This window comes from Ranitomeya variabilis, chromosome 4, assembly GCF_051348905.1.
Source record: "Ranitomeya variabilis isolate aRanVar5 chromosome 4, aRanVar5.hap1, whole genome shotgun sequence".
NCBI lineage: Eukaryota > Metazoa > Chordata > Amphibia > Anura > Dendrobatidae > Ranitomeya > Ranitomeya variabilis.
Window position 1 is genome coordinate 505,272,969 of NC_135235.1, and position 23,437 is coordinate 505,296,405.

The 23,437-nt window shown below is 48.6% G+C and overlaps 1 long non-coding RNA gene across 1 annotated transcript in view; it reads right to left on the bottom strand.

The window, feature by feature from the left end:
• LOC143769072 (uncharacterized) overlaps nucleotides 1-15,895 on the bottom strand; it is a 134,112-nt gene extending 118,217 nt beyond the window's left edge. Inside the window, exon 1 of the long non-coding RNA XR_013214201.1 lies at nucleotides 15,811-15,895. This is a non-coding gene — a long non-coding RNA (uncharacterized LOC143769072). The remainder of the gene's footprint in view (nucleotides 1-15,810) is intronic.
• Nucleotides 15,896-23,437: the final 7,542 nt, after the last annotated feature.

Sequence of the window (23,437 nt, forward strand, 5' to 3'; positions counted from 1 at the left end):
GATACATGGCCAGAGCTAAGCCAGTATGCATTGGAGGTGCTGTCTTGCCCTGCGGCCAGTGTATTATCGGAACGTGTCTTTAGTGCTGCAGGTGGTGTACTAACTGACCGTCGCATGCGACTATCCTCCGATAACGTTGACCGGCTTACTTTCCTGAAAATGAACAAGGCCTGGATCTCGCATGAATTTGCCACTCCTCCTCCTGATTAACTAATTAGGTCACTGTATACGTTATCCAGGTCTCCTGTTGTGTTCATCTTTCTACCACCTGAACTTAAATTCCTGGGCTCCAACACCGCCAGTTGAGGCTCAGAAGTGCCGTCTGCACAGTCAAAACATACGACCCAGTGTTATTGGGTTTCAGTAACATCAGCTGATCCCCAGCTGTGTAGCCGGCAATGTGTCATGCGACCGCCACGCTGACACAACAACTGAAATGTAAGGGAATCTGTCCCCCCCCCCCCAAGGCGTTTGTTACTGAAAGAGCCACCTTGTACAGCAGTAATGCTGCACAAGGAAAAAGGTAGCTATTTTGGTTTTGCTCCTTGCACACGCAAAACTTAACACTTATAAAATGTGTCCACTGATACCGTAAAACCGTCCCGGAGGTGGGACTTTCCTTCGTAATATGACGCAGCACAGCCGTCATTCCTACCCCCCCGGCGCCGCGCCCCGGCTCATCAGCGTTGTTTGATTCCGTCCCGGAGCCTGCGCTGTTATGTTATCCCGTGGCCAGGCACACTTAGCGCTGCCCGTCTTCTGGCATCATTTGGTGTCAGGCTGGCTGCGCCTGTGCGGCCGCGCTGGCCGAGAGCCCGCCTCGCAGTGTCTTCTGATTTAATCCCACTGGGGGCCTGGGATCCATGGACATGCGCAGTGCATATCTGAACCTCCACCTCTCACTCATCTCCCTATGGCTTCTTCAGACTGTTCGGTGTCAGCTGGTCCCTAATAGCATGCCACGGCCGTGACACCGCACAGTCTTAAGAAGCCATAGGGAGGGGAGTGAGAGGTTCAGATATGCACTGCGCATGTCCATGGATCCCAGGCCCCCAGTGGGATTAAATCAGAAGACACTGCGAGGCGGGCTCTCGGCCAGCGCGGCCGCACAGGTGCAGCCAGCCTGACACCAAATGATGTCAGAAGACGGGCAGCGCTAAGTGTGCCTGTCCACGGGATAACATAACAGCGCAGGCTCCGGGACGGAATCAAACAACGCTGAGGAGCCGGGGCACGGCGGCGGGGGGGTAGGAATGACGGCTGTGCTGCGTCATATTACAAAGGAAAGTCCCACCTCCGGGACGGTTTCACGGCTTCAGGGGACACATTTTATAAGTGTTTAGTTCTGTGTTTGCAAGGAGCATGATGAAAAGAGCCACCTTTTCCTTTTGCATCTTTTGTGCTGCACAAGCTGGCTCTTTCAGCTACAAACGCCTTGGGGGGGGGGGGTTAAAGGTTCCCTTTCGACTTTCTCAGGCTTCGGCCTACATTGTGTTCCTCTGCTTTTCCACCTGCCCCTGGGCTCCAACACCGCCAGTTGCCGTCCAGAAGTGCTGTACGCACAGTCAACAGTCGCTCCTCTGTTATTGGGGTTCAGTAACGTCAGCTGTTCCCCTGCTGTGTGTGTGGCAATCCCTCCTACCTCCTCCAACCTCCTCCACCTGTCCCTGGGCTCCAACACCGCCAGTTGCCGTCCAGAAGTGCTGTACGCACAGTCAACAGTCCCTCCTCTGTTATTGGGGTTCAGTAACGTCAGCTGTTCCCCTGCTGTGTGTGTGGCAATCCCTCCTACCTCCTCCAACCTCCTCCACCTGTCCCTGGGCTCCAACACCGCCAGTTGCCGTCCAGAAGTGCTGTACGCACAGTCAACAGTCCCTCCTCTGTTATTGGGGTTCAGTAACGTCAGCTGTTCCCCTGCTGTGTGTGTGGCAATCCCTCCTACCTCCTCCAACCTCCTCCACCTCCACCTGTCCCTGGGCTCCAACACCGCCAGTTGCCGTCCAGAAGTGCTGTACGCACAGTCAACAGTCCCTCCTCTGTTATTGGGGTTCAGTAACGTCAGCTGTTCCCCTGCTGTGTGTGTGGCAATCCCTCCTACCTCCTCCAACCTCCTCCACCTGTCCCTGGGCTCCAACACCGCCAGTTGCCGTCCAGAAGTGCTGTACGCACAGTCAACAGTCCCTCCTCTGTTATTGGGGTTCAGTAACGTCAGCTGTTCCCCTGCTGTGTGTGTGGCAATCCCTCCTACCTCCTCCAACCTCCTCCTCCTCCACCTGTCCCTGGGCTCCAACACCGCCAGTTGCCGTCCAGAAGTGCTGTACGCACAGAGCCAAACACCTCGCCAATGTGTTAGTGGGGTTCAGCACCACCAGCTGTTCCCCTGCTGTGTATACGGCAACGTGTACTGCGACCGCCACGCAGGCACAACAAGTTAAATTTAAGGGAACCTGTCCCCCCCCCCCAGGCGTTTGTTACTGAAGAAGCCACCTTGTGCAGCAGTAATAATGATGCAAAGGGAAAAAGTGCCTCTTTTCGTGGTGCTCCTTGCAGATGCTGAACCTAACACTTATGAAATGTGTATCCTCACAGCGTTCAACCGTCCGGTAGGTGGAACTTTCCTTTGTCATGTGACACAGCACAGCCGTCATTTTTACCCCCTTGGCGCCGTGCGCCACCTCCTCAGCGTTGTTTGAATCTGTCCCGGAGCCTGCGCTGTTAGGTTACCCCTTGGCCATGCACACATTTTGCGCTGCCCGTCTTCTGACATCATTTGCTGTCAGGCTGGCTGCGCCTGTGCTGGTGCGCTGTCCGAGATTCAGCCTCGCGGTGTCGTCTAATGTAATCCCACCGCGGGCCTGGGATCCGTGGCCATGCGCAGTGCATATCCTCGCCTCTCACTCCCCTCCCTACGGCTTCTAAAGACTGTTCGGTGTCAGCTGATCCCTAATAGCATGCCACGGCCGTGACACCGCACAGTCTTAAGAAGCCGTAGGGAGGGGAGTGAGAGGCGAGGATATGCACTACGCATGGACACGGATCCCAGGCCCGCGGTGGGATTACATTAGACGACACCGCGAGGCTGAATCTCGGACAGCGCACCCGCACAGGCGCAGTCAGCCTGACAGCAAATGATGTCAGAAGACGGGCAGCGCAAAATGTGTGCATGGCCAAGGGGTAACCTAACAGCGCAGGCTCCGGGACAGATTCAAACAACGCTGAGGAGGTGGCGCACGGCGCCAAGGGGGTAAAAATGATGGCTGTGCTGCGTCACATGACAAAGGAAAGTTCCACCTACCGGACGGTTGAACGCTGTGAGGGGACACATTTCATAAGTGTTAGGTTCAGCATCTGCAAGGACCATAATTAAAAGAGCTAAGTTGACCTTTTCCAGCATTAGTGCTGTACACGATGGCTCTTCCAGCTACAAACGCCTGGGGGGGGGGTTAAAGGTTTCCTTTCAACTTGCTCCAGTGCAGGCTTCGGCCTACACTCCGCTCCCCCTGCTCCTCCTGCTGACCCTGGGCTCCAACACCGCCAGTTGGGGCCCGGTACTGCTAGCTGCACAGAGAAAAACACCTCGCCAATGTGTCAGTGGGGTTCAGCACCGCCAGCTGTTCCCCTGCTGTGCAGCCGGCAACGTGTCCTGCAACTGCCACGCAGGCACAACAGACCCAAAAGCTGCCGCCAGTGCAGGCTTCGGCCTACACTCTGCTCCATCTCCTCCTCCTGCTGACCCCGGGCTCTAACACCGCCAGTTGGGGCCCGGTACTGCTAGCTGCACAGAGAAAAACACCAGCCAATGTGTCAGTGGGGTTCAGCACTGCCAGCTGTTCCCCTGCTGTGCAGCCGGCATCGTGTCCTGCAAAAGCCACGCAGACACCAGAACTGAAATTGAAGGGAACCTGTCCCCCCTCCCCCAGGCGTTTTTACGTTATCCAGCCACCTTGTACAGCGGTAATGCTGCATGTGTGCAAGGTGGCTCATAAACGTATTCTCCTCGCACATGTGGAACTGAAAACACGTCTGAAATGTGTCCTCTGTGTGACCATTTAACCGTCCCGGTGGTGTGACTTTCCTTTGTAATGACACGCTGCAACCCCCTTGGTAGCGCTGCCCGTCTTCTGGCATCATTGTTTGGCTGGCTGCGCCTCTGCGGCCGCCCTGACCCACACAACGCCCCTCGGTGTCTTATTTATTGGGACTGCGAGGGTGTAATTGATGGGCATGATCAGTGCATCAGTTCGCCTGTCCCTCCTCTCCTTCCGCCTTCTTCGGACTGTGCGGCTTCATGGCCGTGGCATGCGATAAGGGATCAGATGACGCCGCACAGTCTGAAGCGGGTGTAAGGACCCGAGTGTGAGAGGCGAACATATGTGCTGCGCCAGGCCCTGAATCCCAGCCCCGCAGTGTTTTAACAATGTTAAGACACTGCGGGGCTGGGATTCATGGTCATCGCGAACCGCACCGGCCGACATTAAATGATGTCAGAAGATGGGCAGCGCTAACAGCGCTAGGCCAGGGGACAACACGACAGCGCAGACTCCTGTACAGCAAATAACAACGCTCAGGAGGCTGCACCCAGCACCAAGGTGGGATTCTTGACATCTGTGCTGCGTCTCATTACAAAGGGAACTCGCGCCTCCAACACAGTTTGACTGTATAAAGGGCTAAATGTTAGACGTGTTTCATTCAGCGTGTGCAAGGAGCGAAATTAAAAGAGCAACCTTTGACTTGTGCAGCACTACTGCTGCATAAGCTGTGGCTCTTCTACTTTGTAACCCTTGAGGGGGGGTTAAAGGTTACCTTTGAAATTGGTTCAATTAGGCTTCGGCCTACACTCTGCTCCCCCTGCAGAGCCCGGGCTCCAACACCGCCAGTTGGGGCCCGGTACTGCTAGCTGCACAGAGAAAAACACCTCGCCAATGTGTCAGTGGGGTTCAGCACCGCCAGCTGTTCCCCTGCTGTGCAGCCGGCAACGTGTCCTGCAACTGCCACGCAGGCACAACAGACCCAAAAGCTGCCGCCAGTGCAGGCTTCGGCCTACACTGTGCTCCATCTCCTCCTCCTGCTGACCCCGGGCTCTAACACCGCCAGTTGGGGCCCGGTACTGCTAGCTGCACAGAGAAAAACACCAGCCAATGTGTCAGTGGGGTTCAGCACCGCCAGCTGTTCCCCTGCTGTGCAGCCGGCATCGTGTCCTGCAAAAGCCACGCAGACACCAGAACTGAAATTGAAGGGAACCTGTCCCCCCTCCCCCAGGCGTTTTTACGTTATCCAGCCACCTTGTACAGCGGTAATGCTGCATGTGTGCAAGGTGGCTCATAAACGTATTCTCCTCGCACATGTGGAACTGAAAACACGTCTGAAATGTGTCCTCTGTGTGACCATTTAACCGTCCCGGTGGTGTGACTTTCCTTTGTAATGACACGCTGCAACCCCCTTGGTAGCGCTGCCCGTCTTCTGGCATCATTGTTTGGCTGGCTGCGCCTCTGCGGCCGCCCTGACCCACACAACGCCCCTCGGTGTCTTATTTATTGGGACTGCGAGGGTGTGATTGATGGGCATGATCAGTGCATCAGTTCGCCTGTCCCTCCTCTCCTTCCGCCTTCTTCGGACTGTGCGGCTTCATGGCCGTGGCATGCGATAAGGGATCAGATGACGCCGCACAGTCTGAAGCGGGTGTAAGGACCCGAGTGTGAGAGGCGAACATATGTGCTGCGCCAGGCCCTGAATCCCAGCCCCGCAGTGTTTTAACAATGTTAAGACACTGCGGGGTTGGGATTCATGGTCATCGCGAACCGCACCGGCCGACATTAAATGATGTCAGAAGATGGGCAGCGCTAACAGCGCTAGGCCAGGGGACAACACGACAGCGCAGACTCCTGTACAGCAAATAACAACGCTCAGGAGGCTGCACCCAGCACCAAGGTGGGATTCTTGACATCTGTGCTGCGTCTCATTACAAAGGGAACTCGCGCCTCCAACACAGTTTGACTGTATAAAGGGCTAAATGTTAGACGTGTTTCATTCAGCGTGTGCAAGGAGCGAAATTAAAAGAGCAACCTTTGACTTGTGCAGCACTACTGCTGCATAAGCTGTGGCTCTTCTACTTTGTAACCCCTGAGGGGGGGTTAAAGGTTACCTTTGAAATTGGTTCAATTAGGCTTCGGCCTACACTCTGCTCCCCCTGCAGAGCCCGGGCTCCAACACCGCCAGTTGGGGCCCGGTACTGCTAGCTGCACAGAGAAAAACACCTCGCCAATGTGTCAGTGGGGTTCAGCACCGCCAGCTGTTCCCCTGCTGTGCAGCCGGCAACGTGTCCTGCAACTGCCACGCAGGCACAACAGACCCAAAAGCTGCCGCCAGTGCAGGCTTCGGCCTACACTCTGCTCCATCTCCTCCTCCTGCTGACCCCGGGCTCTAACACCGCCAGTTGGGGCCCGGTACTGCTAGCTGCACAGAGAAAAACACCAGCCAATGTGTCAGTGGGGTTCAGCACCGCCAGCTGTTCCCCTGCTGTGCAGCCGGCATCGTGTCCTGCAAAAGCCACGCAGACACTTGCTCTTGTACCTTCTGCTCCCCATCCTGGTTCCAGTACCGTCAGCTGGTTCCGGGCAGAGCCTTTGGCTTAGGTGCCTCCCTCTGGGTATCCGAGTTCCACCAACGTCAGGTGGTCCTTGGTAGTGCTTTCAGGCACGGGTACCTCCTGCTTAGTAACCGGGTTCCAGTAACGTCAGCTGGTCCTCGGTAGTTCCATTGGCTCTTGGACCTTCGGCTACCCATCCGGGTTCCAGCACCGTCAGCTGGTTCTCGGCAGTGTCTTTTGCTCTTGCACCTTCTGCTCCCCATCCTGGTTCCAGTACCGTCAGCTGGTTCCGGGCAGAGCCTTTGGCTTAGGTGCCTCCCTCTGGGTATCCGAGTTCCACCAACGTCAGGTGGTCCTTGGTAGTGCTTTCAGGCACGGGTACCTCCTGCTTAGTAACCGGGTTCCAGTAACGTCAGCTGGTCCTCGGTAGTTCCATTGGCTCTTGGAACTTCGGGTAGCCATCCGAGTTCCAGTTCCATCAGCTGGTTCTCGGCATTTTCTCAGCCTTCTTGTACCTTCTGCTACATTTCCAAGTTCAAGAGACTAAACACGATGACCCGGAAGACCACCCCTAAGATGACGACGACACCAGAGACGACAACCACCGTGATGACGACGACCCTGGAGACGATGACCCTGAAGACCACCCCGATGACGACGACCCCGGAGACGACGACCCTGGAGACGACGACGACCTGGAAGACCGAGAAGCAGAAGAACAAGAGGCTGCAGAACAAAGAGCAGAAGAACATTAAGCATAACACTAAATATCAGAGCAAAAAATATTATCTAAATTATAAGCAGAAGAAGACTAAGCAGTGTATGGGGGTGAGTCCGTTCCTCCTCGTGGTGCCCCTGGATAAAGCCTGATGCTGCAGGCTAAACTGAACGCGGACAAATGTAACTGTTTTGTGACAGGCAGAACGGAAGGTGTAATCTTCAAACTTTTATAGATAACAACTACGGGAATGCCTGTCACAAATAAGAATATGATGAAGAAGTAGAATATGATGAAGATAATAGTAAAATAAAAAGAATATGAACAATGTAACCCAAAAAATAATAGGTAGAAGATGAAGAAGAAGATGAATAAGGTGAAGAAGTTGATGTCAAAGAAGCTGATGATGAGGATAATGAAGAAGAAAGCGTGGGAGAAGTAAAAAAGAAGGTGAAGGGCGTGGAAGTAGTGAAACATCAATATCTGACATAAAAAAAAAAAAAATTAACATAGTCAAATTCTTTCTAACGCCGAACGTCATAAAAAAAAAAAAAAATCCTGCTATTCTTTTACATTGGGCTAAACCTCTGTGCCTTTAATATCTCCGCCACGTCCCCCAATACATCCTACATTATTCTTAGTTGTTTTCCTTCATGTAGAATGAACATACAAGTTTATAAAGGGTTTATTTTAATTCCGATATTTTCGTCCCATTGACTTGCATTGGGATCGGGTATCGGTATCGGATTGGATCCGATATTTTGACGGTATCGGCCGATACTTTCTGATACCGATACTTTCCGATATCGGAAGGTATCGCTCAACACTAATCAGGAGGTGATTCGCTTTCTTGTTCTGCATAATTTACATGATGTTGTCGTTTTGGGTCTGCCATGGCTGCAGGCTCATAATCCAGTTTTAGATTGGAAAGCTATGTCTGTGTCTAGTTGGGGTTGTCAGGGAATTCATGGCGATACTCCATTGGTGTCTATTGCTTCTTCCACTCCTTCTGTGGTCCCTGAGTTTTTGTCTGACTACCAGGATGTATTTAATGAGCCCAGGTCCAGTGTCCTGCCCCCTCATAGGGATTGTGACTGTGCTATAAATTTAATTCCTGGTAGTAAATTCCCTAAGGGACGACTTTTTAATTTGTCTATACCAGAGCATGCCGCGATGTGGAGTTATATAAAGGAGTCTTTGGAGAAGGGACATATTCGCCCATCCTCTTCCCCTCTTGGTGCAGGATTCTTTTTTGTGGCCAAGAAGGACGGTTCTTTGAGACCGTGTATAGATTATCGCCTTCTGAATAAAATCACAGTCAAATTTCAGTATCCTTTGCCACTATTGTCTGATTTGTTTGCTCGGATTAAGGGTGCCAGTTGGTTCACCAAGATAGATCTCCGTGGTGCGTATAATCTTGTGCGCATTAAGCAGGGAGATGAATAAAAAACAGCATTTAATACGCCCGAAGGCCATTTTGAGTACTTGGTGATGCCTTTTGGACTCTCTAATGCTCCTTCTGTGTTTCAGTCCTTCATGCATGACATTTTCCGAGAATATCTGGATAAATTTATGATTGTTTATCTGGATGACATTTTGTTTTTTTCTGATGATTGGGAGTCCCATGTGAAGCAGGTCAGGATGGTGTTTCAGGTCCTTCGTGCTAATGCTTTATTTGTGAAGGGCTCAAAATGCCTCTTCGGAGTACAGAAGGTCTCCTTTTTGGGTTTTATTTTTTCTCCTTCTACTGTGGAGATGGACCCAGTCAAGGTCCAGGCTATTCATGACTGGGCTCAGCCCACGTCTGTTAAGAGTCTTCAGAAGTTCTTGGGTTTTGCTAATTTTTACCGTCGTTTCATCGCTAATTTTTCTAGTGTGGTTAAACCTTTGACGGATTTGACCAAAAAGGGCTCTGATGTGACTAATTGGTCTCCTGCAGCCGTGGAGGCCTTTCGGGAGCTTAAGCACCGGTTTTCTTCAGCTCCAGTCTTATGTCAGCCAGATGTCTCTCTCCCCTTCCAGGTCGAGGTTGATGCTTCCGAGATTGGAGCAGGGGCTGTTTTGTCGCAGAGAAGCTCTGAGGGCTCTGTGATGAAGCCGTGTGCTTTTTTTTCAAGAAAGTTTTCGCCTGCCGAGCGAAATTATGATGTTGGTAATCGGGAGTTGTTGGCTATGAAGTGGGCATTTGAGGAGTGGCGACATTGGCTCGAAGGAGCTAAACATCGTGTGGTGGTCCTGACTGATCACAAAAATCTGATTTACCTCGAGTCTGCCAAGCGCCTGAATCCTAGACAGGCTCGTTGGTCGTTGTTTTTCTCCCGTTTCAACTTCGTGGTCTCATACCTGCCTGGTTCGAAGAACGTGAAAGCTGATGCACTTTCTAGGAGTTTTGTGCCTGACTCTCCGGGAGTTTCTGAGCCGGCTGGTATTCTCAGAGAGGGAGTGATTTTGTCTGCCATTTCCCCAGATTTGCGACGAGTGCTGCAGAAATTTCAGGCGGATAGACCTGACCGTTGTCCACCAGAGAGACTGTTTGTCCCGGATAGATGGACCAGCAGAGTTATTTCCGAGGTTCATTCTTCGGTGTTGGCGGGTCATCCTGGGATTTTTGGTACCAGAGATTTGGTGGCTAGGTCCTTCTGGTGGCCTTCCTTGTCGCGGGATGTGCGTTCCTTTGTGCAGTCTTGTGGGATTTGTGCTCGGGCTAAGCCTTGCTGTTCTCGTGCCAGCGGTTTGCTTTTGCCTTTGCCTGTCCCGAAAAGGCCTTGGACGCACATTTCCATGGATTTTATTTCGGATCTGCCAGTATCTCAGAAAATGTCTGTCATCTGGGTGGTGTGTGATCGTTTTTCCAAGATGGTCCATTTGGTGCCCTTGCCTAAGCTGCCTTCCTCCTCCGATTTGGTTCCTCTATTTTTTCAGAATGTGGTTCGCTTGCACGGCATTCCTGAAAATATTGTGTCTGATAGAGGATCCCAGGTTGTGTCCAGGTTTTGGCAAACTTTTTGTGCTAAGATGGGCATTGATTTGTCTTTTTCGTCGGCCTTCCATCCTCAGACTAATGGCCAAACCGAGCGAACTAATCAGACGTTGGAGACTTATTTGAGATGTTTTGTTTCTGCTGATCAGGATGATTGGGTGACTTTTTTGCCATTGGCCGAGTTTGCCCTTAATAATCGGGCTAGTTCTGCTACCTTGGTTTCGCCTTTTTTCTGCAATTCTGGTTTCCATCCTCGTTTTTCCTCGGGTCAGGTTGAGTCTTCTGACTGTCCTGGGGTGGATTCTGTGGTGGATAGGTTGCAGCAGATTTGGAGCCATGTGGTGGACAATCTGAAATTGTCACAGGAGAGGGCTCAGCGCCTTGGCAACCGCTGCCGCGGTGTGGGTCCCCGACTTTGTGTTGGGGATTTGGTGTGGCTGTCTTCTCGGTATGTTCCTATGAAGGTTTCATCTCCTAAGTTTAAGCCTCGCTTCATCGGTCCTTATAAGATCTTGGAAATCCTTAACCCGGTGTCTTTTCGTTTGGATCTCCCGGCATCGTTTGCCATCCATAATGTGTTCCATAGGTCTTTGTTGTGGAGGTATGTGGTACCTGTGGTTCCTTCTGTTGAGCCTCCTGCTCCGGTGCTGGTCGAGGGCGAATTGGAGTACGTGGTTGAGAAGATTTTGGATTCTCGTATCTCTAGACGGAGACTTCAGTATCTGGTTAAGTGGAAGGGCTATGGTCAGGAGGATAATTCCTGGGTTGTCGCCTCTGATGTTCATGCGGCCGATTTGGTTCGTGCCTTCCACGCAGCTGATCCTGATCGCCCTGGGGGTCTTGATGAGGGTTCGGTGACCCCTCCTCAAGGGGGAGGTACTGTTGTGAACCCTATTTTTGGGCTCCCTCTAGTGGTCACAAGCGGTACTGTGTAGTTTTGTCTTTCTGCAGGTTGGCTTCATCAGCTGGTTCATTATCCTTGGTTGGTTTCCTATTTAGCTCACCTGGATACTCAGTTCCTTGCCTGCTATCAATGTATTCAGTGCTCTTCAGATTCCTGGTGACTACCTTGCTCCCAGTCTCTCCAAGACAAGCTAAGTTTTTGTTTGTTCAGTTTCTGATTATCAGTGTTCATCATGTTTTTTGTCCAGCTTGTTAAAATGTGATTTCTTACTTGCTGGTTGCTCTAGGGGACTGAGTTTCTCCCCTCACACCGTTAGTTGGTGTGGGGGTTCTTGAAATCTCAGTGTGGATATTTTGTAAGGGTTTTTTTACTGACCGCATAGACCCCTTTTCTATTTTCTGCTATCTAGAATTAGTGGGCCTCTTTTGCTGAATCTTTCACCCCTGTGTATGTGCCTTCCTCTTACCTCACCGTTATTATCTGTTGGGGGCTTCTATATCTTTGGGGATTATTTCTCTGGAGGCAAGAGAGGTCTTTCTTTCTCTCTAGGGGTAGTTAGTTCCTCAGGCTGGCTCGAGACGTCTAGGATTTTAGACACGTTCACCGGCTGCCTCTAGTGTGGTTGGATACGTTCAGTTTTGCAGTCAGTCCAGTTTTCCACCTCCCTAGAGCTTGTCCTATGTTTAGTCACCTTGCTGGAGTAATTTGTGATCCTCAACCACTAAGGATCATAACAGAGACCGTGCAGACAGCCGTAAACGGCGCTGCAAGGCCCAAAAACCCTCCTCTACGTTATCCTATGTAGTGTTTTTCCACAAGTTAGCTGGATACGGGTGGAAAGACACTAATAGGAATTTTTTAAAAAAATGTGCAGTAGCCTGCACTACTTAAAACAAAAGGAAAATTGATTTGATGGTATGACGCAGTGAAGAACCCTGAGCTGGATACAACCAGGCTATGGCTGCTCACAGACTACAGGGTGAGCTGCAGTCACACGGAGACAGTGCAGACAGCCGTAAACGGCGCTGCAAGGCCCAAAAACCCTCCTCTACGTTATCCTATGTAGTGTTTTTCCACAAGTTAGCTGGATACGGGTGGAAAGACACTAATAGGAATTTTTTGAAAAAATGTGCAGCAGCCTGCACTACTTAAAACAAAAGGAAAATTGATTTGACGGTATAACGCAGTGAAGAACCCTGAGCTGGATACAACCAGGCTATGGCTGCTTACAGACTACAGGGCAAGCTGCAGTCACACTGAGACCGTGCAGACAGCCGTAAACGGCGCTGCAAGGCCCAAAAACACTCCTCTACGTTATCCTATGTAGTGTTTTTCCACAAGTTAGCTGGATACGGGTGGAAAGTCACTAATAGGAATTATTAGAAAAAATGAGCAGCAGACTACACTACTTGAAAAAAAAATAAAAATCGAACAGTATGAGGCAATGAACCACCCTCCCTGAACTGAATACAACCAGCTATGGCCTATTGGCTGCACACAGACTAGAGAGTGGGCTGCACTCACACACACACACACAGACCTTGCAGATCGCTGTGAAAACAGCGCTGCAAGGCAAAAGCAAGGTGATTAGTAGGTGAACACAGCGGTTGCTAAATTAGCCTTGGAAAAGAACAATGAAGCAAATCGCTATCTCTAAACTGGCCCTCAGTCAGCAAACAGCGTCCTGTCACTAACTGAATTCACAGCAGAGTGAGCGCAAAATGGCGCCAGCGACTTTTAAACTGCAGCATGACATCATTTCAGCAGCCAATCACAGCCTTGCCAGTAGTTTCATGCCCTCCATGCTGAACAGGATGTGCCCACACTTGGAATCATTCTCATTGGCTGAATTCGTGCAAATTTGTGCAGTTTGAATCCTGGGAACTTCCGATTCCGGTATCCGATACGCGGCAAGTATCGGATCTCGGTATCGGAATTCCGATACCACTAAGTATCGGCCGATACCCGATACTTGCGGTATCGGAATGCTCAACACTACTTATTAGGGTATGTGTCCACGTTCAGGATTGCATCAGGATTTGGTCAGGATTTTTCATCAGTATTTGTAAGCCAAAACCAGGACTGGAACAATTAGAGGAAAAGTATAACAGAAACATATGCACCACTTTTGCATTTATCACCCACTCCTGGTTTTGGCTTACAAATACTGATGAAAAATCCTGACCAAATCCTGATGCAATCCTGAACGTGGACACATACCCTTACTGCGGTGGGCTCCAGCACTGTCTGAGCCCGATGTGGCATGGCAGATATACCCTGGTGAATCGGGGTCAGATGGCAGTCCTGCACCCGATCTCTCTCTAGGCCACCGGGTCTGTCTGCTGCAGTCCTTTGCAGCGCCGGCGATTCAGGTGCGGAGTGCTGCTCGCACGCTGGTGGCAGGGCCTTTCTGCTGCTTCGCGCGCTTTCTACCTCAGCTTCCACCGGGGTTCTCTCTCTAAACACGCCCCTCTTCCTGGGTCATGGGACCTGTCTGGTCCTCTATTCCTTTCCCCAGGAAACAAGGGATGCAACTTCAGCAGTTCCGAACCCGGCTCAATACAGGTACTTGCATACCTGCAGCCTGGTCTTCCTTCTTACACATGCTCATCAAAAACTCGTCCTTGCCAGCCAAAATCAACGGGCTCAGTCTGCTTTCATCTGATGTGTCTGTGGACCCTTAGAGAGCTATTTCAGGCCACAGCTATTTCTTCTGACTGAATTTGAGTGGGAAATTAACTACTGCCAGACACCTCAGTCTACCTGTCACAATAGCGCTGTTCATGTAAGCTGTTAATATAGCTTCCACAGACAAGTTTTGCGCAAGCCACTTTGTTTAACAGATTCCAGGGTTTGCCCTCTACTTCACCCTTTAACCCCTGTACAGGGATCTGGATCAGGACTTACACAGGGCCCCCTGGGCTTGGGCCACAGAGTCATCTGCTTACTAGTGGAGCAAGCTGAAGGCAAGTAGGGTCACCACACGGAACGTGCCAAGGGGGTCACATAAGGAACCAAATCAGAGAACAAACAGGTGGTCTAAATACAAGCCAGGGTAACAAAACAGGCAACACCATGAAGACTGAGCAAATATAGAGTTAGTAAGCAGAACTTATTGCCTGACAATTGAAGGCAGAAACCCAGAGGTTAAAACAGCAGACAGCTCCGCCCATGGCTCTCAAAAGAGAGTAATCAAAACCAGACAACCCCATAGCTCCCTGATCCAGCAACACCAAAAGTCACAGGAAAAAAAGGACTGTAGCAATCACAGGTCACTCGCAATAAAGGCGTGGTGCCACCTAGCAGCCAAAGCCAGAACATAAGGGACAGGAACCATCACAGATAGTATATGACCTTCCACAAGAATAAAAGGTCAGGCTTACATGTACGTCATTGGCCATGTCCCTGCCTTTGATGAAGCCATCAAGTGCCTCTAACAGCCACAGATGTTTATCAGTTAAATGCAGCTGTCAATCGAGCGTGTCATTGATGCCACCCATCAGTGCTCCTGTCTCGTGATCGCAGGGCACCAATGGAATGTTATGACAGCCATGGGTCTGCAGAAGACCACCATGCCTGTCATCATGATCTTCCTGTTCATAGGAGATCGTGATTTCTGCTTAAGGCTACTTTCACACTAGCGTTAACTGCAATACGTCGCAAATGCGTCGTTTTGCCGAAAATACGCATCCAGCAAAAGTTCTTGCTGGATACGTTTTTTCGTCATAGACTAACATTAGCGACGCATTAGCGACGCATTTGCGACGCATTGCCAAACGTCGCGTCCGTTTTGCGACGCTTGGGCGTGTGTTAGCGGACCGTCGGGAGAAAAAAACCTTACATGTAACGTTTTTTGCTCCCGACGGTCCGCTTTCTCCGACCGCCGGAACTCCGCCCCCACCTCCCGGCACTTCCCCGCACCTCACAATGGGGCAGCGGATGCGTTGGAAAAATACATCCGCTGCCCCCGTTGTGCGGCGGAGACCACGCTAGCGTCGGGAACGTCGGCCCGACGCACAGCGACGGGTCTTTCCCGACGCTAGTGTGAAAGTAGCCTTACATAGCAGTGCTGAAGCATTGCTATGTATAGCACAGGCGATCGGGCAATCACAGCTTCAAGTCTCCTAAGGTAACTATTAAATAAAGTAAAAAATAAAAAAATATAAAAAATATAACAAAAATAAAAAAACACAAAAGTTCAAATAACCCCCATTAAAAATAAAATAGTATCGCTGTGTTCAGAAATTTCCGATCTATAAAAATATAAATTAAAATAATCTGATCGGTAAATGTCATAATGAGAAACAATATAAGAACCCCAGAATTAGTATTTTTTGGCACAACATTACAATATAAATGGAGATCAAAACATCATATCTACCCCAAAATGGTATTATTGAAAACGCCAGCTCAGTGTACACAAAATACGCCCTCACATAGCCCCAGATACCGAAAATGTTATGGATCTCGGGAAATGGCAAAAAAAAAAAAGCGATTTTTTTTTTTTTGTTTCACAAATTTCTGAATATTTTTTCACCACTTATAGAAGTTGTCCACTGCTAGGACAACTCCTTCTCATACCACACGCTTGGCCTTAATAAAATAAAACCGCTTATATTCACCTGGTGTGCCTATGCCGTTCCCGCGGTGTCAGCACTATCTCCCCCTGGGGCTTCAGTGCGGTTGTTGTGACACATGACCCCGACAGCCAATCAGCACTGGTGCCACTGTCTCCGCCTTCTGTCGAATTGAACATGAAGAGGAAGTCAGATGAACTGCAGCCTGGACTTCTTCTTGATGTTCAATTTGTCCGAAGGCGGAGACAGTGACACCAGAGCTGATTGGGCATCGGCGTCACATGTCACAACAATCGCACTTGAGCCCTGAGAGAGCGAGTGCCAGCACCACGGGAACGGTGACGGCACGAGCGGTAAATATAGGCTTTTTTATTATATTGGGACCAAGCGTGGGGTATGAGAAGAGGCTGTCCGAGTAGTGGACAACTTCCTTAGGTAAAAAAAAATATATACATGTTTGGTATCTGTGTACTCATACTGACCTGAAAAATCATATTGCCAGGTCAACTTTACCATATATTGAACATTGTAAATAAAAAAAACAAACAAAAAAAACCATTATGGAATTGCACTTTTTTTTGCAATATCACCGTATTTGACATTTCTTTCTTGTTTTCCAGTACACTATGTGGCAGAATGAATGGTGTCATTCAAAAGTACAACTCATTCATCAAAAAAACAGCCCTCATATGGCCATATTGACGGAAAAATAAAAAAGTTATGGGCGGCTCTTGGAAGAAGGGGAGGAAAAACGGAAAAACAGAAAATTGCACGGAAGTGAAAGGGTTCTAATATAATATGGCCAAGCTCTCTTTCCTTAAAGGGAACCTGTCAGCAGGATTGTGCATAGTAACCTACAGACAGCGTCAGGTCGGCACCGTTATAATGAATAAAATGATATCTCGGTTGATTAAATCCATCTTGTGTTTGTTTCTTAATCTTCATTTTAAGCTTTGTGTTAGGCCTCTTTCACACGTCAGTGTCTCCGGTACGTGTAGTGACAGTTTTCTCACGTACCGGAGACACTGACACACGTAGACCCATTCAAATTAATGGGTCTATGCACATGTCTCCGTGTTTTCACGGACCGTGTGTCCGAGTGCAAAACACGGAGACATGTTCGTTTTTCTACCGCAGCACGTACTGCAATACGTCCTGCACACGTGCACACGGAGAACAGTGTGCACTCTCCTCCGTGTGCACGTACCGCCCGCAGGAGAGACAGCTCTACACTAAGCGCTGTCCCCCCCCGCATGTGGTGCTGAAGGCAGAATTCATCTCTTCTCCCCCAGCATTCGTTGGAGAGAAGAGATGAAAGATCTTTTTTTTTTGGTGAAAAATAAAGTTTGCATGTGCCCCCCGCCTCCCCCCCCAGTGCGCCGCCTGGCCCCTTGCCGAAGAAATACTCACCTAGCTCCCGCGATGTCTCCTCTGTCCTCTCCACGCTGGCAGCTTCTCCTGTGTGAGCGGTCACGTGGTACCGCTCATTACAGTCAGGGAATATTCACTGACTGTAATAAGCGGTACCACGTGACCGCTCACACAGGAGAAGCTGCCAGCGCGGAGAGGACAGAGGAGACATCGCGGGAGCTAGGTGAGTATTTCTTCGGCAAGGGGCCAGGCGGCGCACTGGGGGGGGGGAGGCGGGGGGCACATGCAAACTTTATTTTTCACCAAAAAAAAAAAAAAAAAAAAGATCTTTCATCTCTTCTCTCCAACGAATGCTGGGGGAGAAGAGATGAATTCTGCCTTCAGCACCACATGCGGGGGGGACAGCGCTTAGTGTAGTGCTGTCTCTCCTGCACGGTCCATGTGGTCCTCAGGCGGCACACGGGCGGCACACGGATGCCGCACGTGTGCCACACTGATGTGCCACTTGAGCACACGGACACACGGACACAGATAACTCCGGTACCGGAATAGTCTGGACGTGTGAAACCGCCCTCAATGAGATTCTCGTGCCCTAAGGAGGGGTTAGTGCATGTGGTGCTCTGATTACATATTCATAATGCAGACTGCTGACAGGTCACTGATCCCTCACTGACCTGCCCCCTAGTTTGCATAATGAATACCTGCACATACTGAAGAAAAAAAAAAAGCTTCTTCAGGCGGGGGCCAGCCGTGGCACCTGCGCTGCAGCATAATCACATGTTTACTGTGCACTTAATTGCTTTTGCTTATTTAAATGAGCGAGGAAAAAAAAGTAAATTTGAAAATGGCACCCGCAGCGCCTGCGCAGTAGCAGCTCTCGGAGTTCGCCGATACCAACCCCGCCTTAGGGCACGAGAATCTCATTAACACAAAACAGAAAGTAAAGATTAAGAAACAACCACAAGATGGATTTCATCAACCAAGGTATCGTTGTAATCAGTATAACGGCACTGACTTGACACTGTCTGTAGGTTACTGTGCACAATGCTGCTGACAGGTTCTCTTTAAACATCTGCTGTTGGAGGAGAGTTGAGAGACCTGCATATAGTATGCATTGCCTATATATGTCGTGTTTTAAAGGGCACCACCTATATATAAATGGGGGATCAATTGCTATATATCAATTATACTGTAGAATAAGGACAAAAAGGAGAGAAGAGATATGTAGACAAGAACACGCTTTTGTGGCGTGTTCTTGTTTTTGTTTAAATAAATAAAAATTATGTGAGGTGATCACTGTTGTCTACATATCTCTTCTCTCCTTTTTGTCCATACAGTATGCATTGCCATCATTAGATTATTGGCAGACCCCACCAAAATTAATAGGATCTGAGATAAGGCAGAATTCTGTTTTTAAGGATAAACTTTGCATAGTAAGAGGCAACAGACAGCAACTAGCCATAGATTGTTCTGCTGCTGGACTCCTCCATTTCTGCTCATCCTCAGGTAGCACATAGGAGGATCATCCAAACACCACTCATCATGTAGGACCCTCCTCATGGGCAATAATAAGCAGCTATGAGTATGAACAGGCCACACTCGTTAGCACTAGGCAGATCATACCAAAAACGTGAAGAAGCTAATGAGAAATGAATAAATAATGGCAGCTTTTTACATGTGATGTCATTGGCTATCAATTATTCATTCAGGTTCTCTGTTGCATAACTGTGAGTTCTTACAATAAACCAAGTTTTATAAGACTTAAAGGGAATGAATCATTAACTATTTTGTGTTAAAAATGTATTTTTTCATTTTTCTTATCACTATCTATAAAACATAATAATTTTCCCACTAGCGATAGGCCTAGTCTTAGACTCCTACTCCCTGTTGGGCACATAGACATTAGCAGCAATGGATTCAGACCCAACCATATTGGAGTATTAAACGAGCGTGCCCTCATCAGGACAAAGGTTATTGTGAAGGTAAAGGGGGGAGGTGAGCTGTGACATCAGCTGGTGGATACAATGTTGTTTATTGTATCTGCTGCCATTATAAACCTGTCGGTGACAATAATGAGACTCCTAAAAAGTCTTTTTCTGAGATCAGAAGGTTTTGGTCTAGTATAGGGCCTGGGAGACAGTGTGAATATTTCTAAAATGTTTTAATATAGATAGAAAAAAATGAAAAAGAACACTATCAAAACATTAAAAAAACACATTTTTTAAGACACATTTCCTGTAATTGATGCATATGTAGGGATTAACCATCCCTATTGCATGTGCCTCGTATTTGTATAGAGGAGGTACACAGCTTATGACGACCCCATCCATTGTGGGCAGTATAAGGTTTCTACTGTCCACAAGGGAGAAACTGGCTTTTGGGTCATGTAATCTCGTTCTTCTTCACGGGATAAAAATGGGATGTGGAATAGGGGAAACAGCTACTTTATCTTCCTTTCATGTGACGTAGAAATGTTGATAGGGATTCTTTTTGATATGGCAAATCCTATCAGACAACTACTCCCTGTGGGTTGTATCATTTCAGCATAATATATATTTTGAATTAAATAGGTGTTGCTTGAAATATGTCATGACTCGAGGCAAAATTCAGGTAGAAAAAGTGGACCAAAGTAAGCCAACCAAGAGGTGGTGTCAAATCTGTGTGCTTAAATGCATGTATTTGGCACTAAAATAACTTTTGCATTTTGGTTGCATTAAAAATGTTACACTGTTTGCCTTCTATAGTCTCTATATTGCAGTGCCTATTGCTGGTTGCAGAAAGAGTTCACTGAGAATCCATCAGTCAGCCCACTATTGCAGTCAACTGAGCGTTTGTAACTCCTTTGTCTGTCTTTTTCTGAGCTTTTCACAGATGATTTATGACCACAAACCACATTAAAGTTGAATGAGCAAACAAAGAAAAATGGTGCAAAAGGTTTAATGATACCCAATTGCAAAATCTTTTGCTTTTACTTAAATACATGCATTTAAGTAAAAAAATAAAGTCCCCTGAAGGTGGCCCAGCCCTTTAATTCTTCCATACGATATTCTAGGTTTTGAGTGACAGGAGTTAGTGTATGACATTTGGTAGACCCAGGTAACACCACACTATTTTGTATACCTTTTTACCATAGCAATAATAGTCAAGTGTACACTACCTGCCGCAACACATAATTAATGACAATTCCCTGTGGTGAGGAGACAAAGAGTCCTTCAGTGCAGCACACTGCGGTTCAGGCAGTGTAAGAAACTTAGCACATAATGTAAATGAATAGCAAGTCAAACAAAGGCATAAAATGTTATATAAACAGCACAGAAATGATAATGTAAGGTAGTAGTAAGTGTGACACCACCATTACATGAAAGGATATCCACTCCTAGTGTCACGCTTTTGCAATGCAGGTAAATGCAAGCTCCACTAGGTGGCAATAGAGTGGAGAAAGGACTGCACACAGCAAGACAAGACCTTCAATGCAGCAGCAAGGCCACCACCAGGTGGCAGCAGAATAGTCAAAACAAGCCGGGTTGATATAAGATTGTAGCGTAGTACAAAAGGAATAAGCAAACACAGGGTCAACAACAGGTCAGTACCTGTCAGGAGTAGATATGCCAAAGAGAAGAGACAAAACAACAGGTCAGGGTTCAAGCCAAGTCAAAATCAGAGAGTCAATACATGAAAGGGGAACACTGAGTCGGCAAGGGAAGAGGGGAAAACAGACACAGTTTCAGTAAGCAAGCAGCAGGACAAATCAGGGCAAACGGAGTCAGCTACACACGCAGTAGGCAGAAGCTATAACTGACATGGTCTGCAGGACATAGCGGAGGTAAATAGCAAACCTGAGACCAGACTGAGGCTGAGAAAGTTAACCCCTGGCATGACCAGACCGGAAAAGGGGAAGATAGGACTCAAAAGCCAGTCTAGATCATGACAGTACCCTCCTCTCAAGGGGACCTCCAGGTTACCCAGGATAACGTGAATGAAATGCCCAAACCAATTGATCCGCATGGACAGATCATGCCAGGACCAACAATCGCTCCTCAGGACAGTAACACTTCCAATGAACGAAGTACTGAAGTGAATAGCGGGCCATGCGAGAATCCACAATCCGCTCCACTTCATACTCAGTCTGACCATTCACATCTTTATGAAATCATTGAGGTTGTCAATCCAGTTGCCTTTCGCTTGCGCCTTCCTCCATCACTTCGGAACCCCAATGTGTTCCATAAGTCCCTCCTAAAGCCATTTGTGTCTCCCTCTGTTCAGTCTCCATCCCTTCCGTCACCTGTCTCTGTGAATGGTCACACTGAGTATGAAGTGGAGTGGATTGTGGATTAGTGCATGGTCTGCAGTTCACTTCAGTACTTGGTTCATTGGAAAGGTTATGGTCCTGAGGAGCGATCGTGGGTCCGGCGTGATCTGTCCATGCAGATTGATTGGTTCGTGCATTTTATTCACGTTATCCTGGGAAACCTGGAGGTCCGGTGGCCCCCCCTTTGAGAGGAGGGCACTGTCATGATCCAAACCGGGTTTTGAGTCCTGTCTTCCACTTTTTCTGGTCTGGTCATGCCAGGGGTCAACTTTCTCAGCCTCAGGCTGGTCTCAGGTTTGCTATTTACCTCTGCTGTGTCCTGCAGACCATGTCAGTTATAGTTTTTGCCTATGATGTGTGTAGCTGACTATGTTTGTACTGATTTGTGCTGCAGCTTGCTTACTGAACCTGTGTGTGTTGTGGGTCAGTTATAATGTCACGTCGCTGCAATGCAGGTAAATGCAAGCTCCACTAGGTGGCAATAGAGTGGAGGAAGGACTGCACACAGCAAGAGGCCACCACTAGGTGGCAGCAGAATAGTCAAAACAAGCCGGGTCGATAAAAGATTGTAGCGCAGTACAAAAGGAATAAGCAAACAACAAGCTAAATGGGTCAGTACCAGTCAGGAGTAGATATGCCAAAGACAAGAGACAAAACCACAGGTCAGGGTCCAAGCCAAGTCAAAGCCAGGGAGTCAATACACGAAAGGGGAACAGTGAGTCGGGAAGGGAAGAGGGAAAAAACAGACACAGGTTCAGTAAGCAAGCAGCAGGACAAATCAGGGCAAATTGAGTCAGCTACACACGCTGTAGGCAGAAACTATTACTGACATGGTCTGCAGGACACAGCGGAGATAACTACCAAACCTGCGACAAGACTGAAGCTGAGAAAGTTAACGCTTGGCATGACCAGACCGGAAAAAGGGGAAGACAGGACTCAAAACCCGGTCTGGATCATGACACCTAGTATAAGTAGCCAGGACTGGCTGACTATTGTGTACAGAGGCCTCCTTGCTCTCCCACAACATATGATGTCAGTGCAAGGAAGGAGCCAGCATGTAGAATTTCAGGGAATGTTGGGGTTACAAGACTGGAGAACAATATTCTCACCATTGAAAACATTGCTTGCGTTGAGAAACACGTGATGGTGTCTCCGCGGCCTTTCTACATGCATTTGCATATTTCCCATTAGGGATGGGGGCAGTGTTCTGGATCACTGCGTTGAGAAACACTTGATAGTGTCTCCGCGGTGTTGGATGTTTTGATCTCCCCGAGGTCATTCACCCTTATGTTTATAGTCTTTTCACCAGGCACTGCTCCTAATAGCCAGTTTCCTACTCCACACTGATGAGGGGCAAATACCCCAAGTCAGTTGTCGGTGGATAGGATTGCTTCTCGGCCTTTTGGCTCAGACCCTATGTCGCGGTCAGAGGGTGCGAGTATTTCTTGGCAGCGTGCTGCTAATTTTCATCTGCGGTATTCGTATCGGCAGTGAAGACTGAAGATGTTCATTAAGAATACGATTCGTGTGGTCGTGGAGTATGGTGCCAAAAATAACGTGGTGTATGTGGTTCGTGACCTGCTGGAGGGAAAGGCTGGAGCTCATCGGACTGACATTTTCAGTGTGAATGAATTTCACAACCAAGGTATATATGACGTTACCTTTGTGAGTAAGCCTTGCTGTCTAACTGTCTTCGAGTGGTTAAGAAGCCATGATGGTGACCCCTGCCTGGGGGGAGTGCGGGTGGAGCCTCTGTTTGGGCTCATGGAGAAAGTAGTGACTGTTAGGCTGCCGTCACACTAGCAGTATTTGGTCGGTATTTTACATCAGTATTTGCAAGCCAAAACCAGGAGTGGGTGATAAATACAGAAGTGGTGCATATGTTTCTATTATACTTTTCCTCTAATTGTTCCACTCCTTGTTTTGGCTTACAAATACAGATGTAAAATACTGACCAAATACTGCTAGTGTGACGGCAGCCTTACCGTGTAT